We start from the raw sequence: 18,311 nt of genomic DNA on the forward strand, positions 1-18,311 counted from the left end.
ATCTATCTATCTATCTATCTATCTATCTATCTATCTATCTATCTATCTATCTATCTATCTATCTATCTATCTATCTATCTATCTATCTATCTCCTCATCCAATTTATATACCGCCCCTTAGTGTGATGTCTCAGGGCAGTGTACATTGAAGTGGAAAGGTACTGTGTAACATTTGGAATGGTGAATGATGTAACAGTTCCACTAGTGGTAATGTTGGTTAACTATGACAGTTAGAGAACAAACAGTTTCTTTTATGGAAGTTATTGGATGCCAGGAGTTGCCTGGTAAGGGACAAAGGTGTAGGCAGGTCCTTGTTCCTGGCCTTCACCTGAAAGCCCGGTGGAAGAGCTCCGTTTTGCAGGCCCTACGGAACTGTCCTTCGTTTCATCAGGGAGCTCATTCCACCAGGTTTGGGCCACAGATGAAAAAGCTCTGGAACTAGAAGATGCTAGGCAGACTTCTTTGGCCAGAAATTCCTGGAGATTTGGGGGGGGGGGGGTGGAGCCTGGGGAGGGCAGGATTTGCAGAAGGGGAGGGTCTCCAGTTGGCATCCATCATCCAATACAGCCATTTTTGCAGGGAACATCTCTGTAGTTCTTGTAGTGGTTGACAAAAGGGGGTCTTGGGTCCTTGCTGTGGGATTGCTCCAGTTTCCGCCTGAACCCACCATATCAATAATAATTGCAACTGCCCCCATTTCTCCCCTTGTGCACATTGATGTCCGTACGTGCTACTTTATAAAACCAGTCATCTTTACCGCTGGCAACATGGTTTCCTTTTGTTTCCTGCCTGCTGAGGAACAAAGTTGAGGGGGAAACTGTACCCATGCGGTGCGGTACATTTCCTCCAAGCCATCACCATAGAGTCCCAGGGAGACTAGACCATTTTCTCAGAACTTCTTTCCATTGAGTTTCCTCTGAAGCGTTCCTACTGAATCTGTTGATGGGCCAGCATGTTTGTTTCTCACCATCAAAAGAGCTCCGTTTTAGGGACCGGCACCTGTTTAGGAAGGATTTACAGGCCAAATATAAACTATCAGTTATTCCAGAGTAGGTCCCACCCTAACACTAAAGCCGGCCTGCTCAAGCACTCCTTCCCTTCCACCTAGCAAATGCAGTATTTTGTTGTTATCATGACAGATCATGACAGACCCGTTTCCTTTATACCTCTTATATTCTCTCTTTTCTTCCTTGCTGCTGCTGGCACGGCAGAACCCAATGGCAAAGATTGACAGTATCAATAATACAGAAATCCGTCTCTTAACATCTTCCCTTTCCCGAGAAATGTTTGACATCGCCCAGGGAAAACAACAAACGTGGCTAATGCAGTCACAGAACACAGCGTCTCCCCCCACCCCTTTCCCCGTCTCCTTAAAAAAAACACACACACACACACACACACATCAGTCATTGGATCCTAACAGGAGGGCATCTTCCAGTTTGACATACTTACCTTGCAGGTTTATTTAAAATGAGACAATTGCAATTAGACACACACAGATGACTTCTTATCCTCCAAGTCCTTTCCAATGAAACAGGTCTCCCCCCCCCCCCACCCCTCCATACCCTCCCATGTGTGTTACTCAGCTAACCTGATTTTTTTTTTTAATCGGAGGGTAGGAGAAAAAGGCATACAATGGATTCATAAATCGGAAAGAGCCGTTCCTCTCCGCGAAGGCTTTAGAAATTCCAAATGAAGTGTTTAATTATAGAATTACCAAACAGACCGCCTCGGGGTTAAATTCATTAGCCTTAACTGCATTGCTTCAGCCGACTCTCCTGTTTTTTCTTCTTTTGCTTCTGGTAATAGAAACTTGTGGAAGCAGACTGCTCCAATCAGGTCCCCCCGCCTCCCCTCCCCTCCCCTCTCTGCGGATTGCCTAGGTGTTCTGGTGACTTTTGAGGGTGACACATGAAAGACAAAAACTCAAATCAACAAACCTGCCAGCCGGCCATTGTTGCTTTGAAGAAACTGTTTCAATCACTTTACTTTGTCTTTATGTCAGTTTGCCAGATGGCTTGGGTCTTTCTCAGGTCCTGTACCAACGGGGTTCACAGAGCACTGTTAAAGCTTCAAAGGCGCTTTTTAATCTTCCCGAACATCACAGGGGCCTGCAAAAGTGTCTGGGCTCCCTGAAGTCTCCCCTACAAAAGAGGCCAAGCGGGTTTGGAAATAAAAGCCAGATAAAGGGATTGCCGGAATAAGAAACAGAGGGAAAAGAGCAGTAGTTAGTCTTTCTTGTAGCGTTTCAAAAGGAATTCTAAGACAAATTATGGCTCTGGGTGTTTCTTTTCCCCCCTCCCCTAAAAGGACTGATGCAGAGAGAGGGAGAGAGGGAGAGATGCTGAGGCAGAATATTCTGACCCTGCAGAACTCTTAACCTTGTGGGGAAACGGGGAAGCGAAAACAATACACTTTTCAAAAAATACATACGAAACATCTTAACACGAGACCCCCTTGTACAATGACGGCTGCGCACGCAAAGAGAGACCGAAAGGAACATTTGTGTTCTGTTCTTACCTTGCCAGTGGCGCTGTTAATAATGAAGTCTTGGTTTTGATTTTAGGGTGGCTTTATATTTATTTATATATTTATATGCCTATATATGACACCTCTATCCTTGCGCACCCGCCTGCGACGCTGTACCGAACAAACGCTGCTACTCTCAGGCATGGCTGACATTTGAGGAGGGTTGCGTTTATTCGATGTGTCACCGGATCTGAAGGATGGCACCTTTCTTCTACGGATGAAGGGAAGGGGCTGGCTGCTTAGAATGCCTCAGCTCTCCCTCTCGCACTCATAGAAGTACTTTCAGCGTTGTCTGGGCCGTCTGCCTGCTTTCGTATACCTCTGAACTCCCGAGAGTGGCAGACCTTCAGAACAGCACTTATCGTCGTACAAAATGGTGGTTGCGCAACGAGCATAACGTTTCGGGGAGCCGCGCCTGAGCTTGACGGCCATTTGAATGTGGCGGGAACGTGCGGAGAAAATATGCCAAGTCTGCTTCCCAGCTGTCTTTCAGCTGGGCAAGTGTTGGCTTCGGCCTATCTGTTTGACATATCTTTTTGCAGGATTCCCCGGCGTGTTTTCAGACCAGGATTTCTCAATTATTCATCCATCCATCCATCCTTTCATCCATCCATCCATCCATCCATCCATCCATCCATCCATCCATCCATCCATCCATCCATCCATCCATCCATCCTTCCATCCATCCATCCATCCATCCATCCATCCATTCATCCATCCATCCATCCATCCATCCATCCATCCATCCATCCATCCATCCATCCATCCATCAATATATGACAAATCATTCCAATGATTGTTTGTGGCAAGTAAAAATTGCTTCCAGACGACTGAGCCACAGTGCTTTGGTAGACTAGGGGGCCATTTTGGTTGTTCCCCCCTCCCCACCTGAGGGTCTCAAAGGATGAGGTGGGCTTGTGAAAATGTCTGTGGTCTGGTAACCTTTGTGGACTCGTGTAATCTGCAATGAAAGCATCAGGAAATCGGAGGCAGGAGTAGTTCACGCTTTCTAGTCTGCGTGTCTCTTCCGTAGACACCACTGTGGTCTGTCGAATAGTGGAAAGTGTGATGGATGCGGAATGTGTTTCTAAGGACAGAGGGGCCTGCCTGCTGGAGACATTGTCAAGGCAAGTGCTATGGAGCCCCCTCGGAGACGGTGCATTAATTGCAACAAGGAGCTGGGTCTGTCTGCATCTTTGTTTGTTGGCCAACCCAACTCCATTGGCCGACCGTCCCCTCGTCTTCTCCAGCCATCTGGGTGGTCCCTGCTCTTTTCCCATGTGGGACTTGGGTTTGAGAGTGGAATTGTTGGGAGGTCACATGCTCCGCTTAGAAAAGGAGGGAAAACACTGTCAACATATTTATTCAGCGGACTGTTTTTAATTAGTTGCAGTTGCTAAGTGAGGAAGAGGCCACTTTGATGCAAGCGTATTAAGTCTGCAACAGATTAAAACAATAAGGGCCGACGTCTGCTTTCTTTCCGTTGTGACTGTGGTTAAAGGATACTACAAGGATGGGGTCTTCAGCCCCCATTCATTGCATGTTTGATGTTTCTTAATTATTAATTATTATCATAACTGCTCGAAGTGAGGTGTTGTGCTATCACAGAAGCTATAGCCAGCTTCTTTTTTTTCACTAGAATTGCCAGATCATTCTTCATATTTCAAGGATACAAAAGAAGTCTTGTCGAATCACAATACTAGCAGATCTCTCACCATGGCAGGAGACCTCCCGCTGGCCAGGAGCTCATGGGAACTGTAGTCCATAGACATCTAGAGAGCTATAGTTTATCCACCCCTGGACTGGGTGGACCATTTGGGGGCCTGCTAAGGGATCTGCGTTCCCCAAACGGGATCTCCCAGCCTCCCTTCCTCCATCCTTCCTGATCTCTGAAGCTGTTCCTGTTATCTTTTGTGAGTGGCACTGTTTGGTAGGGCAAGGAATGTAAAACAACCTTGCTTGGCTTGGCCTCTGGGTGTTAAAGATGTTTGAAGGATAGTTTCACTTTGTAGTCTGATAACTCTGCCTTACCACGGGAGTACCTTTTGGCCCTCAAACATCATGGAGGAGTGAGGAGACAAGGGTATAACTGTTCCTGGAAAACTCCATGAGGCATCTTCAACAATGTATGTTCTGTGATGTCAACTTCCTATAGATGCTCTCCCAAGACTTTCAGTAACGCTACTTTTACTCATCTCTATGAAGAGCCCTGAGTTTGCTTTGGTATTTTCAAGGGCATGTGTCCCAGGGTCATGACAAAGAGAATATACTTTTCTGAATGTTTGGAGGCAAAATCAAGGAAGGCCTTTATGGCCTTTATGGTAGCCCTCCAGGGCAATGACTGCTTGGCCGCAGTGCAAAACAGAACACTGGTCTAATCCAGTGGTCTAATCCATCATTACCCTTTCTCTTTCTCCCTTCATACATTCCAGTTCCATTCCTGGTTTCCTGCCTCCTGGGCAAAACATAATTTACCTTGTAAATTATCTTGTAGATTTGTGTTAACCTCTAAATCAGAAATGGAAATCACAGTTTAACTACGGTTTCTCATTCCCCCCCCCCCATAAGGCAAGCATAAACAATGTTGTTCAGATGGAGAAGCACACCATGGAAGGGTGCCACAAACTGGAAGGGAATCCAAGGGCATTCAAGGGGAAGAGAAGAAGAGAACATATGGCAAACCACGGCTAAATTCCAGTTTTGTCTTCTACGTGAACCAAGCCATTGTTTGGTTTCAACATCAGGCTTCTGAAGGAGAAAAATTGATTTTTGGGGGGGACTGTTGTACTTGAGAAGGTTCGTCTCTCTCTTTTCTTCTTTGATCATCTCGGGCTTTTTTCATCATAATGATGTAATTTGCAGCCTGCGTTTGCAATTAACACCTTCCTTTACCCTCAGGGTTATTATCCACAAAAGAAACCAGCTTCCACGCAAAAGATCCCAAATGTAGGTCATACCTAATAACTTTCGGTCCCTTGTTGACAAAGTTTCAAGTGAAAACAAGGAAGGAAATGGAGGGGGGGGGGGCTGGAAAAAGAAAAAACACACAATAACTTGGCTATGACCTTGCTCTCTTCAAAAAGGAAGTTACTTCTGAGCCCGCCAACATCAAAAAGAATAAATAATTGTTTTCCTTTTTTGTTGTTATGATATGGATCGTCTGAGCAGTTAGTGGTAAGCAAGCTCCCTTTGATTTGGTTTCGATGCCCCAGTGCCTGGCCCTCTATTTATGTCAGCAGGTTCCTGTTACCCACACCAGGCAAGTAGAATCTCCTGATTAAATTCATATTTGTTTTAATCTTTCCCCGTGTCTGATCTCGAGCTCAAAGATTCTAATGAAAAAAGTAACACATCCTGCTGAGTGTAGTGCCAGTGTCAGGCCGTTCGTGTGTTTGTTCTGTTCTAACCCGATAATGCCGGAAAAGCTCAGAACCCGGGAAAGCTCAAACGCCAACCAATTCGTAAGACAAAAGACATTTCCCGTGTTTCATGTCAGGTATTTCTTCCCCCCCCCCCGCCCCCTGTCTCTCCTTATACTTTCCCTCCCCTTTCTTTGTAGAACTGGAAAAAATGAAAGAAAAACAGAGAGACAACCCCCCTCTACAAACAAATATTTATAAAAATATCAGTTGGCCACAACAGAGAGTTTAATTAATCTGACTTGGATATCATTTTGCACGCAGGGGGTATTCCCAGTTTGCAGGAACAACAAAAAAAATGGAACTCAGTGGGACTAAGGAGTGATAAGAAAGAGGCCTTGCTTGGTTTTGATGACCGTCTTTTTATGTAAAAGTTAACTTTCCCAAGACCTGCTGGGTGTGGGATTTTGTTGTTCTTCGCATGCTGTGAGACTCTGCCAGGCCTTTACTGCAAGCAGGCGCTCTTGCTTGTGATGGAAATCAGGGTTTAGAGTCCACAAGTGTGTTCTGTTTATGGTGTGTGTACACAATTAATCTCTTCCCTCCATTGCAAGGGGGCATCTAGAATCATAGAATAGAATGATAGAATCCTAGAGCTGGAAGGGGCCACACAGGCCATCTAGTCCCACCCCCTGCTCAATGCAGGATTAGCCTAGAGTATCCATGAGGAGGATCTGTCCAGCTGCTGCTTGAAGACTGCCAGTGAGGGGGAGCTCACCACCTCCTTAGACAGCCTATTCCACTGCTGAACTAGAATCAGATATTCATAGAGTTGGAAGAGGCCATGCAGGCCACCTAGTCCAACCCCTGCTCAATGCAGGATTGACCTAAAGCATCCAGGATAAGTATCTGTCCAGCTGCTGCTTGAAGACTGCCAATGAAGGGGAGCTCACCACCTCATTAGGCAGTTGATAAAAGGTAAAGGTATCCCCTGTGCAAGCACCGAGTCATGTCTGACCCTTGGGGTGACGCCCTCTAGCGTTTTCATGGCAGACTCAATACGGGGTGGTTTGCCAGTGCCTTCCCCAGTCATTACCGTTTACCCCCCCAGCAAGCTGGGTACTCATTCTACCGACCTCGGAAGGATGGAAGGCTGAGTCAACCTTGAGCCGGCTGCTGGGATTGAACTCCCAACCTCATGGGCAAAGCTTTCAGGCGGCTGCCTTACCACTCTGCGCCACAAGAGGCAGTTGATACCACTGCTGAACTACTCTGACTGTGATTTCTCCCTGATATCTAGCTGGCTCTATATGTAGTTTAAACCTATTACTTTGAGTCCTATCCTCTGCTTCCAAAAGGAACCACTCCCTGCCCTCTTCTAAGTGACAGCCTTTCAAATAGTTAAAGAGAACAAACCTGTCCCCTGCCAATCTTCTCTTCTCCATGCCAAATATTCCCAAATCTTTCAGCCTTTCCTCAGAGGGCTTGGTCCCCAGGCCCTGGATCATCCTCGTCGTTCTCCACTGTCCCTCTCAATGTTGCCCACATCCTTTCTGAAGTCCTTGAAGCAGTAACCTTTTCCAAGGGTACAGAGAGAAGAACCATGGGTATTAAAAGGCGCTTAGTTAAACGATTTTCCAGTCCTCTTCTTGTGGGCACGCGCACACCTCAGAAATGTAGCACGGCTTGTTTCTTGACAGGCAGAACTACTCGAAGGATCTGCGCATAATACCCCCAGCCAGGAGAAGAAAGGCGCTGCGGTGAAACTGAAGCACAGGCCGCTAATGTTCTTTGGCAGACATGTCTATTCCTACAAGTGGGCGCACAGGCAAATTTGAGATTACGGAGGCCGTGTTTCCCAGTGATGTGCTCACAGGAGGGATCTCGAGCAAGCCTGCTAGCAAATAACAGGATTTGTACTTGTATCTCTCCCTTGCTGCTTTGAAAGCGCATCTCTGTGCGCAGAGAAATGCTGAGCTGTACGGAATTTAATCGGATGATGCCAGCATAAACTGTTTCTCCTTATCCCCTGTGCTAAGCTGGAGGTCAGATGGTGGGGTTTTTTTGCCGCTTGGAACCACCAAGGAAATTCACAGGCCTCCCACACACAGACCAAGGAAGAGACTCAGTGCCCAAGGGTTTTACTTCCCAAACTGGCTAGTACTATCTGGGAAGAAAAGCCAACTACATCGGGGTGGGGGGGAATGTCTTGGCTGATTAACAGATGAAGGGGGGCAGTCATTTGAATCGGTGAGGGCCCAGGGTTGGTTCCAGTTTGGGGAGAGCCCTAAGCAGCCCTAATGGTCTCTCTCCCGCACATGCCGAGTGCTAGGCCTTCCTCCTTGCCCCCATCTCCCCATGCCTCCTTCCTCCACCCTCTGGCAGGGTCTCCCTCCCTCTCTGGCAACAGCTGCCTGCCCCGTGTGCATGTCCTTTCCCCCATTAATTTTTGATTGGGTGCAGCTAGCTGTTCCACAGCTACCAGGAATGCTGACGCTTCCTATGTCACCCATCTGCCCTTCTCCAGGAGCACTGGGCAGCTCATGCACCTGGGAGCACAGAAGGCAAAACACAAAAACAGCAGTGGGAGCATGGGAGCGCAGCAGTCAGAAGAAGCAGTGCCCGAGTGGGGAGTTGGGCCTGGATGGAAACTGCAAGTCCGTACAGCTGCCCCATCTGAGGGTATTGCTGATTCCGGCCCTGGGAGAGGTTGCAAGCTAATGGCGCAGTTGCTTATTTGATAGCATTCTTGCATCCGTCCGTCCGTCCGTCCACCACCCACCCACCCATCCACCCACCCACCCACCCACCCATCCATCCAACCAACCAACCAACCAACCAACCAACCAACCAACCAACCAACCAACCAACCAACCAACCAACCACCATCCATCCATCCATCCATCCATCCATCCATCCATCCATCCATCCATCCATCCATCCAGTATGCTGCCCTCCTGTGCAGACTCAGGGTGATGCACAATAATAAAAGATGCCCTTAGCCTTTTCCCAACAGATGGATAGCACTTTAAGTATTTGTATCTTGCTTTTCTCCCAATGGGATCCAAAGCCGTTTACTATGGGAAAAAACATCACAAAATCAAAGCTGTACATGGCAAGCAGACAACAACCATAATCACTCTTTGTACCAGTCCACTACTGCCAATAGGAAAATTCATTAATTTTTGATTGAAAAGAACAGAGTCTTATTGATTATTATAATTTATTTATTAATTAGAGGCCACCACTCACGGTCTGCCAGCTCGCAGCAGCTAACAACAATACAATACAATACAATACAAGACCCCCACAATTCCCCAACCTCACAAACTTACCATAACTAACCCCTCCCTTTCTGCCTTCCCCCAATCTGCCAAATCTCCAGCAATGATGTCGCCAGTCGGAGTCACCAGAGGAGGGGCAAGATCTTCTCTCAGCCCAGCCTCAACCAAATGCCTGGCGGAAGAGCTCCGTCTTGCAGGCCCTGTGGAAATGAGTGAGTCTTAGCTCTTCCGGGAGCTCATTCCAACAGGCTGAGGTCGAGGCCAGGTGAACTTAACTTGGGCCAGGTTTATAATTGTTTATCTCTGATGTACATATTCATTACCTCATTGTGAAGGCCTTAAGAAAAGCCATCTATCTATAAATTGCTTATCTCTAGCTTAAGGTTGGCGGCCAAGAAGCGTGTACTTTGATCTCATTGACCACCGGACTCTGATTTTATTGAGCCAAGGAGTGTGTCGGGCTTCAGGCGAAGTCGTGCGACGCTCCTTCACAACGGGCACCGCCACTGGTAGCCTCAGAAGCTTGAAAGGGAAAAGCTCTGGCCTTCCAGCAAAGCTTGTTAACATTGCAAATCATGCCGGGCAAAGGGAAGGAGACTTATCACGTTGGCCACCAGCTCTGCCTTGGCATGTCGGCATCTCTCCGTCTCTTCTCATGCCCGACGCGACTCGCTCCGGATGAGCAGATTGCAATTACTGTCTAGCAAGACGACAGTTCCACGCACCAAGGGCCATCTGCATTTGTAACTCCAGCCGACTTCCTTGCTTGGGCACTGCAATCGCTCCTTTCATAACTCCAGGGCAGTGAGACATGACATGAAACCAGGGCGGCATCTCCCAGTACCGGTGCATTTCAAGGGGGGCAAACAGATAGCCTTTTGTTTCAAGGGTAAACACGTGCGTTATCTTTTTCCGCATGCACGTCTGTTAGAGCCATGGAATTTTTTTTCATTGCAGGAGTACTTTGAGGCACCTTGGAAATGGAGGTGCTGAGGAATAGCCATGCCTAGTCTAAAGCACCAGAAGGGAGAAATGACTTATCTTTTCCTTCTCCCTGTCTTAAATCATGTCCCTAACCTTTACCCCGCAGACTCCTGATTCACACCCCGTGAATACCTTGACCAGTGTGGTCCTGATTCGGCCCCTTCGCATCCACATCCTGCTAGCTGACATTTTGAGACTCCAAGCGAACGACTCTCCTTTTTAAAAAATGTTCTGCACCTTATCAAGCTCTCGGGGCTTCAGACCAGACACGATTAAATACTTGTGGCGTTCAATAAATTCGGCTATATTTGTTACTCTTTAAGAGGTCGAGAGCATATGTCACACATAAAGCATCCAGCTGCTAGCGTACAATTGGATAGATTTATGGTGCACTGCAGACGGCTGCCTCTCCCTTCCTTCTTGGCCGAGAGAGCGAGAACATGTTTTCCCATTCCTGCTCCCCTACCCACCCATCCACCCACCCACCCACCCACCCCCGTCCAACATAAAAGTTTGCTCTTAAAAATCTGCCTTTAAAATCTTTTCAAAGTGAGCGCGTTATCTATCGGTATAAAGGAATCTTACAAAGCCTTGAAAGGTGATTTCTAAAACCGGATCAAATAGTTTTGACATTTGCTATCTAGCCTTTAAAATGTGTACTATAGATGGCAGTAGCTACTTTTCCCTGGTTGATTTGCCGTAGATAAAGAGCTAACCTGCACCTGTCGTTCTAAATACAAGGAAACTAGATTGTGGGAGCCAATGTCCTGGAGAGAAACACATTCCTTTAAATGTTAATCCATGGACTTAACTTTCTCTCCCCCACCCTCCTTGTGTGCCTCTTTCTTCTTTTAGGAAAACTGGGACCTGACGGAAATTGAATTCCTCTACCACCGTTTTTTTTAAAGGATGTTTCTGGTCTGATCACCTCTCTCCCCAGATATGCAAGGTTGTAGGCTTGGCTGGTTGTTTGAAATCGACACATGAACTTCTGCCTCTCTCAGTGTCATGGCCAGGCTGGGGCTGGGAGACCTATGAAGTGTATTCTCTGCGTGACTGGTTGTAGCCCAAACGTGGCAAACAGAAGGTATGAAGTCAACAGCTACGGGCTTCAGAAGGTAGCCACCTTGGCCTGTGGTGGAAGAGTTGGATTTGTGACACCTTAGAGCGGTGCTGGCCAAACTGTGGCTCTCCAGATGTCCATGGACTACAATTCCCTTGAGCCTCTGTCTTCTCAAAGCCACCCACAGACTCAACAAAGCTGGAGTCTCCTGGACTGCTCCATTTTTGACTGCCTTTTATCTGCATTCATTTGGGTCATGCCTTTAGGTCAGCCTGAAGGCTGAGTGGGGTTATAAACCCAGAAGAACAGAGGCTGAGCACTGCTTATGCACCATATTGGGCAGAACCACGGAACCCGTGCATTGTTCACACACAGCACAGGGTAGAACAATGGAACCTTGCTCTCACCCCATGCATGCTTAGACCATGTCCAGTGCTGATATGATACAGGAGAAAATTGGAAGCTTTCAGGAAAGCTCCTCCACCTTTATTGGTCTTCTCATTGAAGAACATCTGATAATCTCTGAGGAAAAGACCAACCCTGTACTCTCTCTGCTTGTATGCAAGATGGGAAGGGTAAGTGCATGGAGCTGTGACCCCCTGGTGTTCTAACAATCCCACGAAACGTTACCAACTCCCCCTTTTCCTTGGCCTACATGAAATGTTACAAGAGGAAGCCAGATGTGGGGTGGGGGGGATGACTTGAAAGGTTGGATAATTAATATCATCTGCCTTCAGCCTTCTTATCTTGACTGGCAGATGTTTACAATCTTGACCTGAGATCTAGTGAAGGGATGACCTCCCTTGGTAGAAAAGGAAGCAAGTCCAATGATCTTTCTCTTTTTTAGCTCTTCACGGGTTCAGATGCCGTGCTGAGTGTTGGTGGCTCGCTCCGAGTAAGGCCAGAGACATGGTCCTAGACCAAGAATAGATATATAAAAACTGGCTATTGATAGGCAGATGTTTGCTTAATTATAGAATGATGAGAGTAATTAACTTGAGAACCTGCCATGATGCTCCATCTGTCTCCTCTCAAGCATGGAGGTGACCTTACAGCAACTTCTTATTTGAAGTCGGGCAACTGTCCCCAGACCAGAGAAATACATTCCAATCTACCATTCCAAATTACACTACAAGACCACGTTACATTACAGCGTCCTATTTTAATCTATTATTCCAAATAAATAAAATAAAGAGGGTGTATGGCACTTCTGAGGGATTGGTGACAATACAGATGTAAGGGATGACTGAGGTTAGCATATTTAGTGAGATAAGAAACCAATATCCCTGTTAAGTCCTGGGGATTCCCTTGTCCTGAGTGTTTCTTTGCAATAAAACAGCTACATTGAGGCCATCCATTGAATGTTCTGGAAGGCTGAAGTGTTCTTCTAGAGGTTTCTCAGGGCTGTAATTCTTGATGTCAGATTTGAGAGAGAGAGAATATAATTTCACATCAAGGGCTTTTTCTAATTTCATGTTCCTTCTTACTGGCTTTGTGAAAATGTGTGTGTGTGTGTGTGTTAAGGATACATTTCCTGTGATCTCTGGCTATTTCTCTGTATTGCTGTTGTGTCCAAGATATTCTCTTTCTCCTAAAAACTTAATACATTCTTGTCAGGTGACTTTTTTTTTGGTGGGAGGTCTTCACAAAGGAAGCATTGATTCCAAGGGGTGGCCTCTCTTCCTCCCTCCCCATCTTCTACCTTTCTCACTTAATTATTCCTGACATTTTGCCTATCATATTGTAATGAGCTTCTTCAGAGGAAATGAAAACAGCTTGTCCCTTTGAAAGCAGAGACGGAGCTGGTGTGTGTGTGTGTCTTTGTATCACAACACAAGCTGTTATTCCTTCCTCAAAGGACACCTTGCGGTACAATGGAAGGAACATCAAGAATTAGGTTAGGCAGCATCAATCTCACATGAAAGGAAATATCTCTTTAAGCACATTCATTCCTTCTTAGGGAGAAATGGAGAGGGGTTGAGGGGGGGGCATGTGGAAGTTTTGGGGAATTAGAAATCTTTGCCTTTTCCCAATGAGAGCCTTTTTTAATATGCACAGATGTGATAGCGGGGGGAACTGAGATTTTAAGATAGCGGCCTAATTGTGAACAAGGAGGCTCGAATTAACTTAATTCATTTGGGAGGTCTTTTGATAATTCCCTATATTAGCAGGGTCTCAAACATTTTGTGGTTCCCTGCTCGTTTCAAAATATGTATCCGCCTTTGATCATTTCATGATGTTAAGGATAAATCGCAGATTAATTACTGGCTAGCTTTGAGGGGGCTCTTTGTAGAAGTCTAAGGCATTTTCCCCCCAGAACCAGCAGCCGAATTTATGTTGTCAAATCTGTGAAAATAAAAAGGTTTTATAGTTTGGGTAATTCCATAATAATACCCATAACCATAGAGTTATGGATAACCATAGAGTGATGGAAATTTGGTTATGAAATTATCTGGGAAAAGCAATCAACAACCTATTCTCTCTCCGCATTCTCTGCATTCTCTCTGCATTCAAAAGTCACCTCGAGAACAGGAAAAAAGCCTTGCTGGATCAGACCTTGGAAGGAGGTACAGCAAACAGGACAGAATGACCTTCTCCTGATGTTTCCTCCTGACACTGGGTTTCAAAGGCTCAGAACGCAGAGGTTCCCTTTAGTCCGAGATGTTTGAAATAGATAGACTTGTGTCATCTTACTGAAGGACTCCGGAGATATATTGCAAGAGTACATGGCTTGAACAGAAGACTTTGGTTCTTTGGGATTTATCTCGAAAAACGGCATACCAAAACAGAGGGGGAGGAACCCAACCTTAAGAAGAAGCAAAGTTGGGTACCCAAAGGTTGCGTGAGGAAAAAGAAAATATTTTGAGAGATAAATTAAGCAAATGTGTGGATTTATTACAAAGAACACGGAAACGAAACTTTAAAAACATTGGCACAGTCCATACTGGAAGAGGCAAATATGTGAACTAAGAAGTCCAGTAAACTGAAACATTTTGATCAGCCTTTTTCAACCTTTTGATCATGGAGGAGCCTGTGAAATATTTTTCAGACTTAGAGGAGCCCCCGAAGAGATGTCAGATGCCACACCCCCGGAAGTGACGTCACTACCCACACCTGTAGCCCTCCTTTTGCTCCCTCCCCTCGCCTTTACTACTGCTAAGAAGAGCTGAGAAGACAGGCCAGCCCCCCCTCCCATACCACATCCCTTCAGAGCTCCCATGGACCCCCAGGCATCCATGGACACCTGGGTGGGAATCTCTGATTTTGCTATTTCTAGATTAAAACAGGACCAGTAATTCAATATATCCAGATTGATAAGCTTGAACTTCATTAAAACAGGGCCAAATGTGTTTCAGCCTCCGAGGCCTTCTCATTGGTCACATTTCTGTATACACGTGCAGTTAAAGGTTGATACGCGTATGCACACCTTGAGATTTGTGATAACCATATATATAAGATCCAACTCTTCTTCTTCTTCTCTTAAATCTGCATTCCTTGGATGTGTGAGCTTAAAGGTTTAAGATAACCCACCTACCACCCAATTCTTATGCCACACGGCTGTTTGGAATGCTTTATAATCAACCTGCCTTGGTTCTAGCATGTGTTGTAGTGTGCAAGTATATAAAATAATATGACCACCAGGGGAAGGCCTTGGAACATCAGAATCTCCCCTTCTGGCCATAGTTTGGTGCAATGGAAAAGTCAGCCCTAAAACCTGGCGCTCCCATGAACTCAAGTAGCTGCGGAAATGAATTTTCGATGAGCATGGCATAATGCCACGGATTCGTACAACAGGAGACTCTGTTTGTGTACGCACGGCCCTGGAGAATGCAATGTTTATAGAACGGAAGACCTGCATTATTACAGTGGTTCACACAATGTGCTAATTAAAATGTTCTTTCAATGGCTCTCCTTTTCTGAAGCCCCATTGTCCTACCCAGAATGCTTCTCATGGGCTTTTAATTGCATAATGCCACACCATGGTGGGATAAGCTTTCCCCCTCCCTGTCTCTCCCAAGTCCCATTGCTTTGCTTTAAACCAAAGTGACCATCCTGTTGACAAAAGGCTCTGCTTATCGCACAGCGGCCTAGATAATTTGAGCGTTTGCCGAGTCATGCCTTCCTTCTTTTCGTCTGTTTTGCTTTTGTCCGCAGTCTTCACGGAACAGTATTTAAGCTCTGCATTTTGCACATTTGGGAAGGCAGGCAATGACGCTCTACAGGCTTCGTCACAGCTGCTGTTGTTAATATCCCTACAGACAAAGACGATTGTCTCCAAAGCTAATTTGCCGACAAAATGTAAACCCACAGATAAGGGCCTTAAGAATTGTTTACTGGTTGACATTCCGCACAAGTTATCTTATTGTGTCTTCGGAAACCATGGCCTAAGGCCCTCAGGATTAGGTGGTCCAGAAGGTTGCATGGACGACTCCAGCCTGGATCTTTATAATTGTGTTCAGTTGGGGGGAGGGGGGAATCCCACACATGATGTGCTATCAGCCCATTAGGAAAAAGTTCGAATCCATTGGCATCTTTAAGACCAACAAAGTTGTATTCGAGGCATAAGCTTCTCCCTCTGTGTGTGTGAACAAAAATTTATTGGTCTTAAAGGTGGTGCTGGATTCGACCAACTGCTTCAGACCAACACGATACCAGTTAAATCCATGGGTTCAGGATGGACATGGACACTGGAAGCGATTTAAGCCCAGCATGTTACCCCAGCATGTTATATGATGAACTGAACTGAACCAACAACCCCTCCCCTAAAAAACCCAGTTTATATGGGCAAGCAGATAATGAATCTTCCCACCAGCACATGCTATTGGTCAGTTTCAGTTTAAACTGACTGGATCTGGGTGATGGGATCTAACCGTACATTGGTCGATTACATTGTAAGCTACGATCCTGCCAGACCTCAAGCTCATTCTCCAGCTGGTCTACAGACACAACACTACCTGCTTTAATCTCACTTCCCATTAGCAGTTCTCTGCCTATCGTAGGATATAATGATGGTCAGAGGCGGAGACAGGTTTAAGAGAGGGTTAGACAGACTTATGGGAAGATCTATCCATGGCTACTAGCCATGGTGACGAAAGAGAACCGCCACATTCAGGAGCAGTAAAGCTCTGAATACCAGAACCAGGAGATTACATCAGGGGAAGGCCTCAGCCTCTGTGCACTGTTTTTGAACCTCCAGAGAACCCAATTGGGCACTGTATTAACCCTAGGCTCTCTCTCACACACATAATGCACTTTCACTCAAACGTAATGCACTTTCACACACTCCCAATGCACTTTCGCTCCATTTTTAATGCACTTTGTAACTGGATTTTATCGCGTGAAACTGCAGATTTCAGTTGCAAATGGTCGCTAAAGTGGATTGAAACTGAATTATTTAGCTTGTGTGAAAGATTTGGCAGTGGCCTCACATATCCCCATAAGGCATCATTCAGACCTCAGCTCATCTTCCCCAATACATCTTTAGGCCTAAGCTCCTTTTTAAAAGCATGCATCTACAAATGTAACATGTGGACGATATACTGATGCAGGTAAGTTTGTCAAGAGAGCACTAGTTTAACTGCAGTTCCCTCATTCGATTTGCAGTTTCTGTTCCAAACCTGGTCTCGTAGCGACGTGATTTAGGTATCTACTTGCAATATGCACAGTGTTTTCTTGATAATCAAACCAGCATTTAAAAACAAGCACAACAAGGTAAAACCACGCCTTACAGAAAAGAGCTAATGATCGGCTCCTTTATGGGCTCCTGGATCTAAAAGTGCCATTCCATTTGCAAGGCAGGTTCTGATTCTCACTGTCACCTTTCTAACCTCTTGAAATGAGACCATTACCCCTGTCTGAGCAGAGGAAGAAGCGAAAAGTCATGAAGGTACCTGTTGCTCTTGTGGAACATGAAGACGCCATCCCAGCACCTCGTCATTACTTCCTAATCCTTTATAAATGTAGTGCAGAGGGTTTCAGGAGGTATTCTACGTGTTTACAGTACAAATCTGTACTGAGAATCTTTTGTTTCCTTGTGGGCTGTCAAGTTTCCCTCCCCAAGCAGGCAGGTATGAAGCCTTTGTGGGTTTTACTTGTCCCCCTAATTCTGTGAGCCTGAATTTTCCTGAGCTTATGAAAGCCTTGCCAATGGTCGAGTTAATTTTATCTTGTACAAGCATCACGGGCTATAAAAATGCAAACTATCCACCGCTAAAAATGGAAAACAGCTGGTGATTGTGAAAGGAAGCACCGAGATTTCTATTTCGTTCTCTTCTCCCCCAACCCCCACAAGCAAACAGAGAAAATGCACATGTCTTTATAACATTTGTATGCATTAATGCCTGTCACTGCCGCATATACTACGGCTGACACATCATACTATGGTGGTCGATAGGTTCTGGAAGGGAACATTCTATTCTTTATGTGACTTACTGGGAAGTTTGCCCCATTGTACTTACAGGCAATAATTAAGTTTCTTTAGTGTGGCAGTTAATGGCTCCCAGAGCTGTTTTTGGTTATGATCATGCCATGGGGAAGAGTGTTTAAACATCTCTCTTCCTGGGTGCTGTGATCCAGTTCAGGATTAGACCTGGGTGTATCTGGAAAGCATGAAACTCCCAGACCATGTCAGTCAACTGGATCCACAGACTAGGCCTTCTGAAATAGCCAACTAAGCCATTTTCCAAACTATTTGTAGGGTGTGCATGAGCAAAATTCTTCTGCAAGAAAAACTTGGGCGCACGTGTTTCTCACACCTAGCAAACCCCAGTTTGTGGCTGATCAGTGGTCAGCAGTGGGCAAAAAAGAATGTAAAAAATTGCCATCATGAGAAGCACTATGTCACTTCCGTGGAAAACCCGGACATGATGTCAGTCCTCTTTAAGAATAGCTGAAAACTTTTTTTAACCATAAAGTTCCCAGGAATTCCTAGAGAGGGATGATGTTACTTCCAGGTTTCCCTCAGAAGTGATGTCACATCATTATTGGACAGTACTTCCCCTCCCCGTTAATTCCCATTTCTTTCCAGCCACTGCCTGTCAATCCTAGTGTTTGACTTGGTGGATTTCAAGTTGTGCAGGCTGGTCTACTTTA

At 45.8% G+C, this 18,311-nt stretch overlaps 1 long non-coding RNA gene across 1 annotated transcript in view; it reads left to right on the top strand.

Moving 5' to 3' along the window:
* The window catches only part of LOC143823628 (uncharacterized), a 26,712-nt gene extending 11,700 nt beyond the window's left edge, over window positions 1-15,012 (top strand). Inside the window, exons 3-4 of the long non-coding RNA XR_013226533.1 lie at window positions 11,012-11,794; window positions 13,737-15,012. This is a non-coding gene — a long non-coding RNA (uncharacterized LOC143823628). The remainder of the gene's footprint in view (window positions 1-11,011; window positions 11,795-13,736) is intronic.
* Window positions 15,013-18,311: the final 3,299 nt, after the last annotated feature.

This window comes from Paroedura picta, chromosome 14 (assembly GCF_049243985.1).
Source record: "Paroedura picta isolate Pp20150507F chromosome 14, Ppicta_v3.0, whole genome shotgun sequence".
Taxonomy (NCBI): Eukaryota; Metazoa; Chordata; class Lepidosauria; order Squamata; family Gekkonidae; genus Paroedura; species Paroedura picta.